This window comes from Mesoplodon bidens (assembly GCF_964165515.1).
Source record: "Mesoplodon bidens genome assembly, chromosome: 14".
Taxonomy (NCBI): domain Eukaryota; kingdom Metazoa; phylum Chordata; class Mammalia; order Artiodactyla; family Ziphiidae; genus Mesoplodon; species Mesoplodon bidens.
The window spans coordinates 37,113,908-37,123,245 of NC_138170.1; the positions used below are offsets into that span (position 1 = coordinate 37,113,908).

General features: G+C 42.6%; 1 pseudogene across 1 annotated transcript; it reads right to left on the reverse strand.

The window, feature by feature from the left end:
- Positions 1-8,187: 8,187 nt before the first annotated feature.
- On the reverse strand, positions 8,188-9,101 carry LOC308627748 (phosphatidylinositol N-acetylglucosaminyltransferase subunit P-like; annotated as a pseudogene). Its single transcript has one exon. The product of its transcript is annotated as a phosphatidylinositol N-acetylglucosaminyltransferase subunit P-like (transcript).
- Between the last annotated feature and the right edge of the window lie 237 nt (positions 9,102-9,338).

A 9,338-nucleotide genomic window follows, 5' to 3' on the forward strand; every position in this document is an offset into this window, starting at 1 on the left:
TTGGATCCACTAGTCGCAACAGGTACCCTCTCCTTCAAGATGTCAGGAAAACCAGGCCTCAGGGTACTGATGGGCCAACATTTCTCCTCTCTTGGAATTCAACACTGCCTGGCTGGCCATTAATTTTGCCAGCTGCCCCTCAGAGTCGCAGATATTGGGAGAAGACCCAGACGTTAGCAGAGTCTGCTCCAAGACTGCCAAGTCCTCATGTCTAAGGTCAAACATGCCATTCTGTCCCTAAGGAGACCCCAGAGACAGTTTCTCCCCATTTAGTGACAAGATCCAGGCTTGGCTGATGCGCTGTGATATTGGGGTCTAAAAGCTATTCTTATTTTGCTTCCAAAAGTCACTTTTGGATTCCAGAAAATGGAAGTTTTAACCTCTAAAGCCTGGAACACAACACTCCAAAACAGCTGGAAAGGCCTTGGAAACTTCTCAGATGAAGTTAATTAAAACCTTCCTCTGCCCCAAGGGTCAAATCCTGCTGCTTATGGATAACTCTCAAGTTGTCTAGCTTAGTCTCCAGATAAGCAGGTCTCCCAAGGACTTGAGAGTTTGATCTGGAAAGCTGTGTCCTGCAGAACAGGCCAGCTGTTCCTGCAAGGAGAACAGTTGTTTTCTGCCATAGAGGTTCTAGGCCAGAAATGTAAGGAGAGCGCAAAGACGTTTCTGCTAGCAGCTTTTACTATGGTTCATACCCCCATTTTTCAGCCAAAGGAATTCTACCCCTCGAATCCACCCAGGAAGAAAACACCTCCATGATACACAGCTTTGAGTCCTATGCTTATCATCAGAAAGGCCAACTTTGCTCTGGGAAGAATCGATGGCGTCAGTCTCTCTGCACAATGTCAATAACTTGTATCACTGAAACGAAATAAGAGGGTTACCATAGCAGGAAGGCAGTGCCTCACTTGCTCTCCTGCTACTGTGAGACACTCCTTAGTGCAAGGATCTGAGCCTAGCCCTGGCTTGGCCACACACAGCTGGGAGGCATTTCAGGAAAAAGGGAGCCATTGTTCCCAACAGGATGCATGTTTTGCCAGCATGTCTCTTCATCAGCCTAACACAGGTCAGCTTCTCTGCCTGTGGATCAGCAAAGTCCTTCTCAACAAATGTCAAATGTCTTTGTGTGTTAAAAGATCCCTAAGAACGGATGTGGTTGAGGTATCCAGTTGTAACTTAAGGGCTATTTGCTCAGTCTGATTCAGTAAATATTGACTAAGTGGCTGACTTAAAAGAAGCAATGCCTTTGCTACTGGAAAACCAATGTAAGACCAGGTCCCTGACCTCTGACCTCCAGGAGCTTATCGTGTGGTAGTAAGGGGCCCTGAGCATGTCAGCTGTGGGCTCTGCCACACCCAATGTCTCCTACAAAGGGGGAGCCTCCCTTACCCAGAGCCCCCTGCTCAGAGAAATAGCACCAAGCTGTTCTATGTCCAGGAATGGCCACTGATTGTCCAGGACCAGGGGCCTACCCCATATGTCACCCCCAACAGGCAATGTAGTGGCCTTGAGTGGACTGGCATGGAAAAATGGCAAAACCTATGGGAGCTGGGTATATGTGGAGGAAGCAGAGCTCATATGCATAGGTAGAAGCTGGGTCCTTAAAGGCCACGCCCTGGAGTGAAGAGCCTTTGACTTGGCTTTACCACTGTTCCTGCCTTTCCTAATGTCCAACTTTTTTCTTTTTTCTGGGCTCCTCTTATGTAGCTTTCAAAACCCATGCCTTAGCACACACACCTACACATACACACCCCCATTACCACCACTACTTATAGCAACAAGAAAATTTCTATTCCTGACCAAGAGGGAAGAGGAGTAAGAGAAGTCATGCGATCACCATGCTAGGAGGTGGAGGGCTTGTGTGATCTTAAACCTTCAGTCGAGCTGTAGTTTGAGCCTCACCCAGCTGACACAGCCACAGGGATTGTAAGATCCAGGAGGGCTGCCTTGTTTGCTGCTGTATCTCCTGGCACAGTGCCTGCACAAAGTTGGTGATCAGTAATGCTGGCTGAATGAATGACTGAATAGACTGGGAACCAGAGAGATTAACTGAGGTTTAGCATTGGCTGTCTTTCGTGTGTCACAACCTCTCTCCCCGATGCTCCATGCCTGGGAGGCTCACCTACACTGACTACATTCAAAGGCTTCTTTATCCCCTGACTTCCAGGGGGGTTCAGCCAAATGAGGAACCCTAGCCAGAGATCAGAGACAAGGAGGCAAGTGATACCAGGGTATGCATGCCCCCATGAAGCCTACATTCTTACAAGGAGGCCCCCTCCATACTACCCTTCTGCCTCCCAATCCTCTCATTTCTTCAGGCCTTAGACATATAATGACTCCCAATCCAATGTTACCTGCGCAAGAAAACATCAATCCTTTATGGTTCCCCCACCAACCCTTGTAAATAATGCCTTTATTAAATGCTCCTCAAAGCACACAGTTTGTCTTTTTTTTTTTTGCGGTACACGGGCCTCCCACTGTTGTGGCCTCTCCCATTGTGGAGCACAGGCTCCGGACGCGCAGGCCCAGCGGCCATGGCTCACGGGCCCAGCCGCTCCCCGGCATGTGGGATCTTCTCGGACCGGGGCACGAACCCGTGTCCCCTGCAGTGGCAGGCGGACTCTCAACCACTGCGCCACCAGAGAAGCCCAAAGCACACAGTTTGAATGTAGCATCTGTTTCCTGCTGAGACTGCAAATGACAGAGGTTCCAAAAATCAAGTGTATGCTTTTTGCTATCTGGTTTTCTCCATGTTCTAGTACCTTCTGCTCAGCTCTATCAGCAAACATTCATTGCTTCACAGAGGCAAGCTGGTTGGGAGGGTATCTGCCCAAACTGGACCCGTTTGAGGTGAGGGGGTGGGTGGCAGAAGGGAAGCAACAGAGTGTCCTGCCTCAATGCTAATAATAAATATACTGCATAAACACTTAGTGAGGAAGACACCTAATTTTGTTCCTACCTTCGCAGCATGAAGTTAGGGTCAGACCTCCCATTCAGGAAGCTAGTTTTCCTTCTCTGATAAAATTAGTTTCTTTAGCTAAAAATGTTTTATTTGAGTTACGTTTTATTGTACAACCACAAAATAATGATCAAAAAGGTTCTTTTGGTAAGAAGGCCATTGCTCTGCTCTAACCACACATTTAATTTACCCAAATTAAATGCAGCAGAAGTTGAGTGGGTGTGGAATCTTCTTTTCTATGTCATTTATGTCTTTTTAATATTGATAAGCTCTCAAAAAGCAAGGGTTACTAAGTGTATCAAGCTGTGCTCTTCCTTCAGCCTTTAGTGTGGAGTTAGGGACAGTGGGTGGAAGTAGTGGGATCTTTTATTTTTATGGTAATTTATCCTCTCTGAACATACTAACAGGGAAAAGTACATTTTAAATTTTCTGAAAAGATTAAGAGGGTCTCAAGTGATCTGAAGCTTTCTCTAGCCTCTAAAAAAATCTTTCCACAGCTCTCTGGTGCATATTATCTTGTCAACTTGGGATCTACTATTAATGCAGGTTTCCCACCAGGCAGATTCAACAGCAGTCTAAGATAGAAATGCCTGATTTCCTACCTAAGACTCAAATGGAAAAACACAGCATCTGAATTTACTTGTTCTGGTTTTTTTTTCCCTCCCCCTCACCCTTTTTAAAAAAGGACTGGTTTCTTCAGTTCTCAGCCTTTTGGCAGCAGCCATTTAAAAGAAAGAATCACACGGTAATTATTAATTTTGCATGGGATCAACTCTGGCCTCAGCTTTCATCTGAGATGCAGTTACATGAAAAACAGACTGCGTTAATTTCATCCCCTCTGGGGTTGCTTGGCAACAAGGCCTTGTTCCAGATCATCTTTTATTCTTGGCCCAGAGTGATCTCTTTGGGGCGTTGCTCATGCTAAGGCAATCATCATCCTGTTGCTGTCCCTTCTGAATGTGTCCCTATGGTCCTGATGGCACAGGGGGTTGGTGGCTTTGCTCCAGTCATACTGGCTGGGGTCTGTAAAAGCTCTGAGCTTGTCAGCACAGAGAATGAACTATGCTTCGGGAATTGGGGATTTAAACAATAGAGGTTAGACAGGAAAGAGAGTGAGGAAGCATGAGCTATGTCTAAAGCGATGCTGGAGGACGGTGGGGCAGAGATGGGGTAAATACTAATGGGATAAATACCGAAGTCTATTTTAAAAAAAATATTTATTTATTTACTTTTGGCTGTGCTGGGTCTTCGTTGCTGCGCGGGCTTTCTCTAGTTGTGGCGAGTGGGGGCTACTCTTCGCTGCGGTGAGAGGGCTTCTCATTGTGGTGGCTTCTCTTGTTGCAGAGCACCGGCTCTAGACATGCGGGCTTCAGTAGTTGTGGCACGTGGGCACAGTAGTTGTGGCACATGGGCTTGGTTGATCCGCGGCATGTGGGATCTTCCCGGACCAGGGCTCGAACCCTTGTCCCCTGCATTGGCAGGCGGATTCTTAACCACTGAGCCACGAGGGAAGTCCTTCAAGTCTTTTTTAATTAAAAAAAAAAAAGCATTACTATGTTCTGGTTTGGAAATCTTCCTAAGCTCTATTGTCAAATGATAAATGTGAGGTCCAGAACAGTTTTTTGGGTGGGAAAAAGAAGAAGGGGAGGTATAAGAACATTTTGTTTAGTTTTGCATAAAGAAAAATATATGGATGGGCATTCCCTGGTGGTCGAGTGGTTAGAACTCCACGCTTTCACTGCTGAGGGCCGGGGTTCAATCCCTGATCGGGGAACTAAGATCCAACAAGCTGCATGGTGTAGCCAAAAAAAAAAAAAAAAGGATGGTTACTCGTGTTTGTGAGGGGTGAGAATGATGAGGTAGAGGGCAGAGGCGAAAACAAGATTTTTCACCTGTGTACCTCTTTATATTGTTTTGCTTTATAAACTAAAATAATGTGTTACTTAGTCCAAAACAAACTTTTTTGAATAAATATTAAAAAGTGTTAGCAATTCAGTGCAAGTTGTTAACGTTTGGGAGAGTTAGGAAAGTTGGGTGAAGAGTATTCGGAGTTTTTTGTACTATTTTTGCAACTTTTTGGTGAGTCTGGAATTATTTCAAAATTAAATTTAAAAGAAATTTAAAAAAATATTAGCAACTCCAACAAATTTTCTAGCCTTTCCTTCCTGTTCAAACACCATTCTTGCTATCCTTCAGACGCAGTCAATCTGCATATATTGAACATTCTGAGTGACTTGGTAGGAGATGGGGATATCTTTGAGCATTTGAGCTGCAGAGAAAAGACCTCAGCTAGGAACATTAGCCTTAATCAGAGTGTGGTTCCATCCCTGTCCAAATGGCTTTAGCTGTGGTCCCTAAAAATCTCAGAAATCTCAACCTCCTTAGGGACTGGTCTCTCTGAGTATGGAACTCCCATGATGAAAGCATCACTCTTCAATTCATGTAAGCCCTCAATTGTGCCTTCATGGCTTCCCTGGACATCCTTCCATGTTTTTTCCTCTCTGCAGCCATCTCCTCATCTTTCAAATCATTCTGTATCTATCTTTCTCCACTAGGCTAAGCTCCTTGAGGGTATGTGCAATGACTGAGCCATCACTACACACAGCTCCCCTGGCATAGCATAAGTACATACTTTTTTTCTTATGTTTTTATTTAAAATAAAAACTTAAAATAATTATAGATTCACATGAAGTTGCAAAAGAATATAAAGAGAAGTTATAAATGCCTATATTTAAAAAGAAAGAAAAGTCTTAAATCAATAACCTAACTTTTCACCTGAAGTAACTAGAAAAAGAAGAGCAAACTAGATCCAAAGCAAGTAAAGGAAAGGAGGAAAAAAAGATTAGAAAGGAAATAAATGAAATACAGACTAGAAAAACAATAGAGAAAATCAATAAAACCAAAAGTTGGTTCTTTGTAAAGATCAACAGAATTGACAAACTTTTAGCTAGACTGAAAAAGATAAAAGGAGAAAAGACTCAAATGAGTAAAATCAGCAATGAAAGAGAGAACATGACTATCAACCTTACAAAAATAAAAAGGACTATAGGGAAAACTATGAATAATTATATGCCAACAAATTAGATAACAGAGATGAAACAGACAAATTCCTGGAAAGACAAAAGCTACTAAAGCTGAGTCAATAAGAAATAGAAAATCAAAACCACGATAAGACATCACTTTACACCCACTTCTATGGCAATAATCAAAAAGACAGACAGGGCTTCCCTGGTGGTGCAGTGGTTGAGAATCCACCTGCCAGTGCGAGCAACACAGGTTCGGGCCCTAGTCCGGGAAGATCCCACGTGCTGCAGAGTAGCTGGGCCCGTGCGCCACAGCTACTGGGGCTACGCTCAGGAGCCCACGAGCCATGACTGCCGAGCCTGTGTGCCACAACTGCTGAGGCCCATATGCCTGGAGCCTGTGCTCCACAACAGGAGAGGCCACCACAGTGAGAGGCCTGCGCACTGCGGCGAGGGGTGGCCCCTGCTGGCCACAACCAGAGAAGAGCCTGTGAGCAGAAGCAAAGACCCAATGCAGCCAAAAATAAAATAAAATAAATTAATTAAAAAAAAAAAGACAGACAATAACATGTGTTAGTGAGGATGTGGAGAAATTGGAACTTTCATACACTGATGGTGGGAATGTAAAATGGCACAGCATCTTAGAAAACTGTTTCAGTCCTTCAAAAAATTAAACATAGAGTTACCACATGGCCCCCAAATTCCGCTTGTAGGTATGTCCCCAAGAAAATTGAAAAACTTCTTTCAAACCCTTGCACATAAATATTCTTAGCAGCATTATTCATAACAGTCAAAAAGTAGAAACAATCTAGATGTCTATCAATTACGAATGAATAAACAAAATGTGGCATACCTATATCATGGAATATTATTCAACCACAGAAAGGAATAAAGTACTGATACATGCTACAAGATGGGTGAATCTTGAAAACATGCTAGATGAAAGAAGCCAGACACAAAAGAACACATATTGTATAATTCCACTTATAGGAAATATCAAGAATAGGCAAATCCACAGATACAGAAAGTAGGTTAACAGTTTCTAGAGGAAGGGGGAGGGGAGAATGGGGAGCGACTACTAATGCATACAGGGTTTCTTCTGGAGGGAAGAAAATGTTCTGGAATTAATGGTGATAGCTGCATAACTGTGAATATACTAAAAACGACAGAATTATAAGCTTTAAAGGGTGAATTTTATGGCATAAAAATTATATGTCAGGGATTCCCTGGTGGCACAGTGGCTGAGAGTCTGCCTGCCGATGCAGGGGACACGGGTTCGTGCCCCGGTCCGGGAAGATCCCACATGCCGTGGAGCGGCTGGGCCCATGAGCCATGGCCACTGAGCCTGTGCGTCCGGAGCCTGTGCTCCGCAACAGGAGAGGCCACAACAGTGAGAGGCCCGCATACCGCAAAAAAAATTATATGTCAATTTTTTAAAAAGAATGAGTAAAAGCAATAGCTAATGCCTTTAAAAATGTAATGAGAGATTCCATTTACCCTTTACTCATTTACTCTTTACTCATTTACCCCAATGGTAACATCTTGCATAACCACAGTACCATATTACAACCAGGCAGATGACTTTAGTACAATCCACAAAGCTTATTCCAATTTCACCAGCTTTACTTGCCCTTGTGTGTATGTGTGTGCACGTGTGTGCAAGTAGTTCTATGCAATTTTATCACATGTATGTTCATGTGACCACCACCACAGTCAAGACACAGAATTGTTTCATCATCACAAGGATCCCTCCTGCTCCATTTGTACTCATGCCCTCCTTCTCTCTCTATCTCTAACCCCTAGCAAACACTAATCTATTCTTTATCTCTGTAATTTTGTTATTTAAATTTTTTAATATAAATTGCTATATGTCAGTGTTATATAAATGTAATATTTTGTGTTTGACTTTTTTCACTCAACGTAATTTGAGATCCATCCAAGTTGTTGTGTGTATCAATAGTTCATTCCTTTTATTTATTTTTAAATTTTTTGGTAATGCAGTATTTTACTTATTCTATTCATAATAACTAATATTTAAGAACATTTACATTATTAATAGAACTTAATCTAAAAGAAGTTCAACTTACTTTTTTTTTTTACATCTGAATACTGGGTATTAATAAGAGAAGAGTGAAGATAATTGTGGTCAAAATTACTATTTCAAAAACATAAATGCTTTGTGTTACTATGTCTACATATAACTCAGTTTGGGGTATAAAGTTCTTTGGCTGCAAGAAAGAACACTTGATTTACTTCACCAAGAGGAATATCTCTTAATGCTGGGATGACTTCTCTTGGTATTTCTTCTCCTGTTGATTTTTAGCATAGTTATCTGTGACTGTATGAACTCCAAATAAGAGTACATATCTGGTTATTGTAGCCACTTACTATAGAAATAGGAGATGGACAGAAAAAAAGAAATAGGAGGTGGACAGATAATGCAACTGTCCAATATTTTTGAGGCCGAAAGCTTAAGCCTGAGGAGTTAAGCCAAGATTCAGGAATAAAAACCCACAGGAGATGGAGTGTGAAGCCAAACTGGGAGCTTAAGAACAAAGGCATAAATCGCTTTTTCTGGCAATGATGATGGTGAATTTTCCACCATTTTCCCAGTGGCTTTAGACAGTCTCAGAACTGAGCCCTCTGCACAAACAAGCACAGCAGAGGGAGATGGGTAGAGAGGGAAAATTGAAGGAAAGACCAAGGGGCGATGGTGCCCCCAGCCTGGGCACAGGTGTAGTGGGACCCCCTTCAGGTGGCACAGGGACCACGCCCATTCCTTTTACTTCAAAATAAATTTTTTTTTAGAACAGTTTTATTTTTCTTTTTTATCTTATTTTTTAAACATCTTTATTGGAGTATAATTGCTTTACAATGTTGTGTTAGTTTCTGCTGTATAACAAAGTGAATCAGCTATATGTATACATATATCCCCTCCCTCTTGCATCTCCCTCCCACCCTCCCTATCCCACCCCTCTAGGTGGTCACAAAGCACTGAACTGATCTCGCTGTGCTATGCGGCTGCTTCCCACTAGCTATTTTACATTTGGTAGTATATATAAGTCCATGCCACTCTCTCACTTCGTCCCAGCTTACCCTTCTCCCTCCCCGTGTCCTCAAGTCCATTCTCTATGTCTGCATCTTTATTCCTGTCCTGCCCCTAGGTTCTTAGAACAGTTTTAGATTTACAGAATTATTGTGAAGATAGTACAGAGAGTTCTCATATACTCCACATCCTGTTTCCCCTATCATTAGCATTTCACAATTAATGGGTCAATCTTGATACATTCTTGTTAACTAAAGCTCATACGTGAGGTTTCCTCAGTTTTCCCTTAATGTCTTTTTTCTGCATC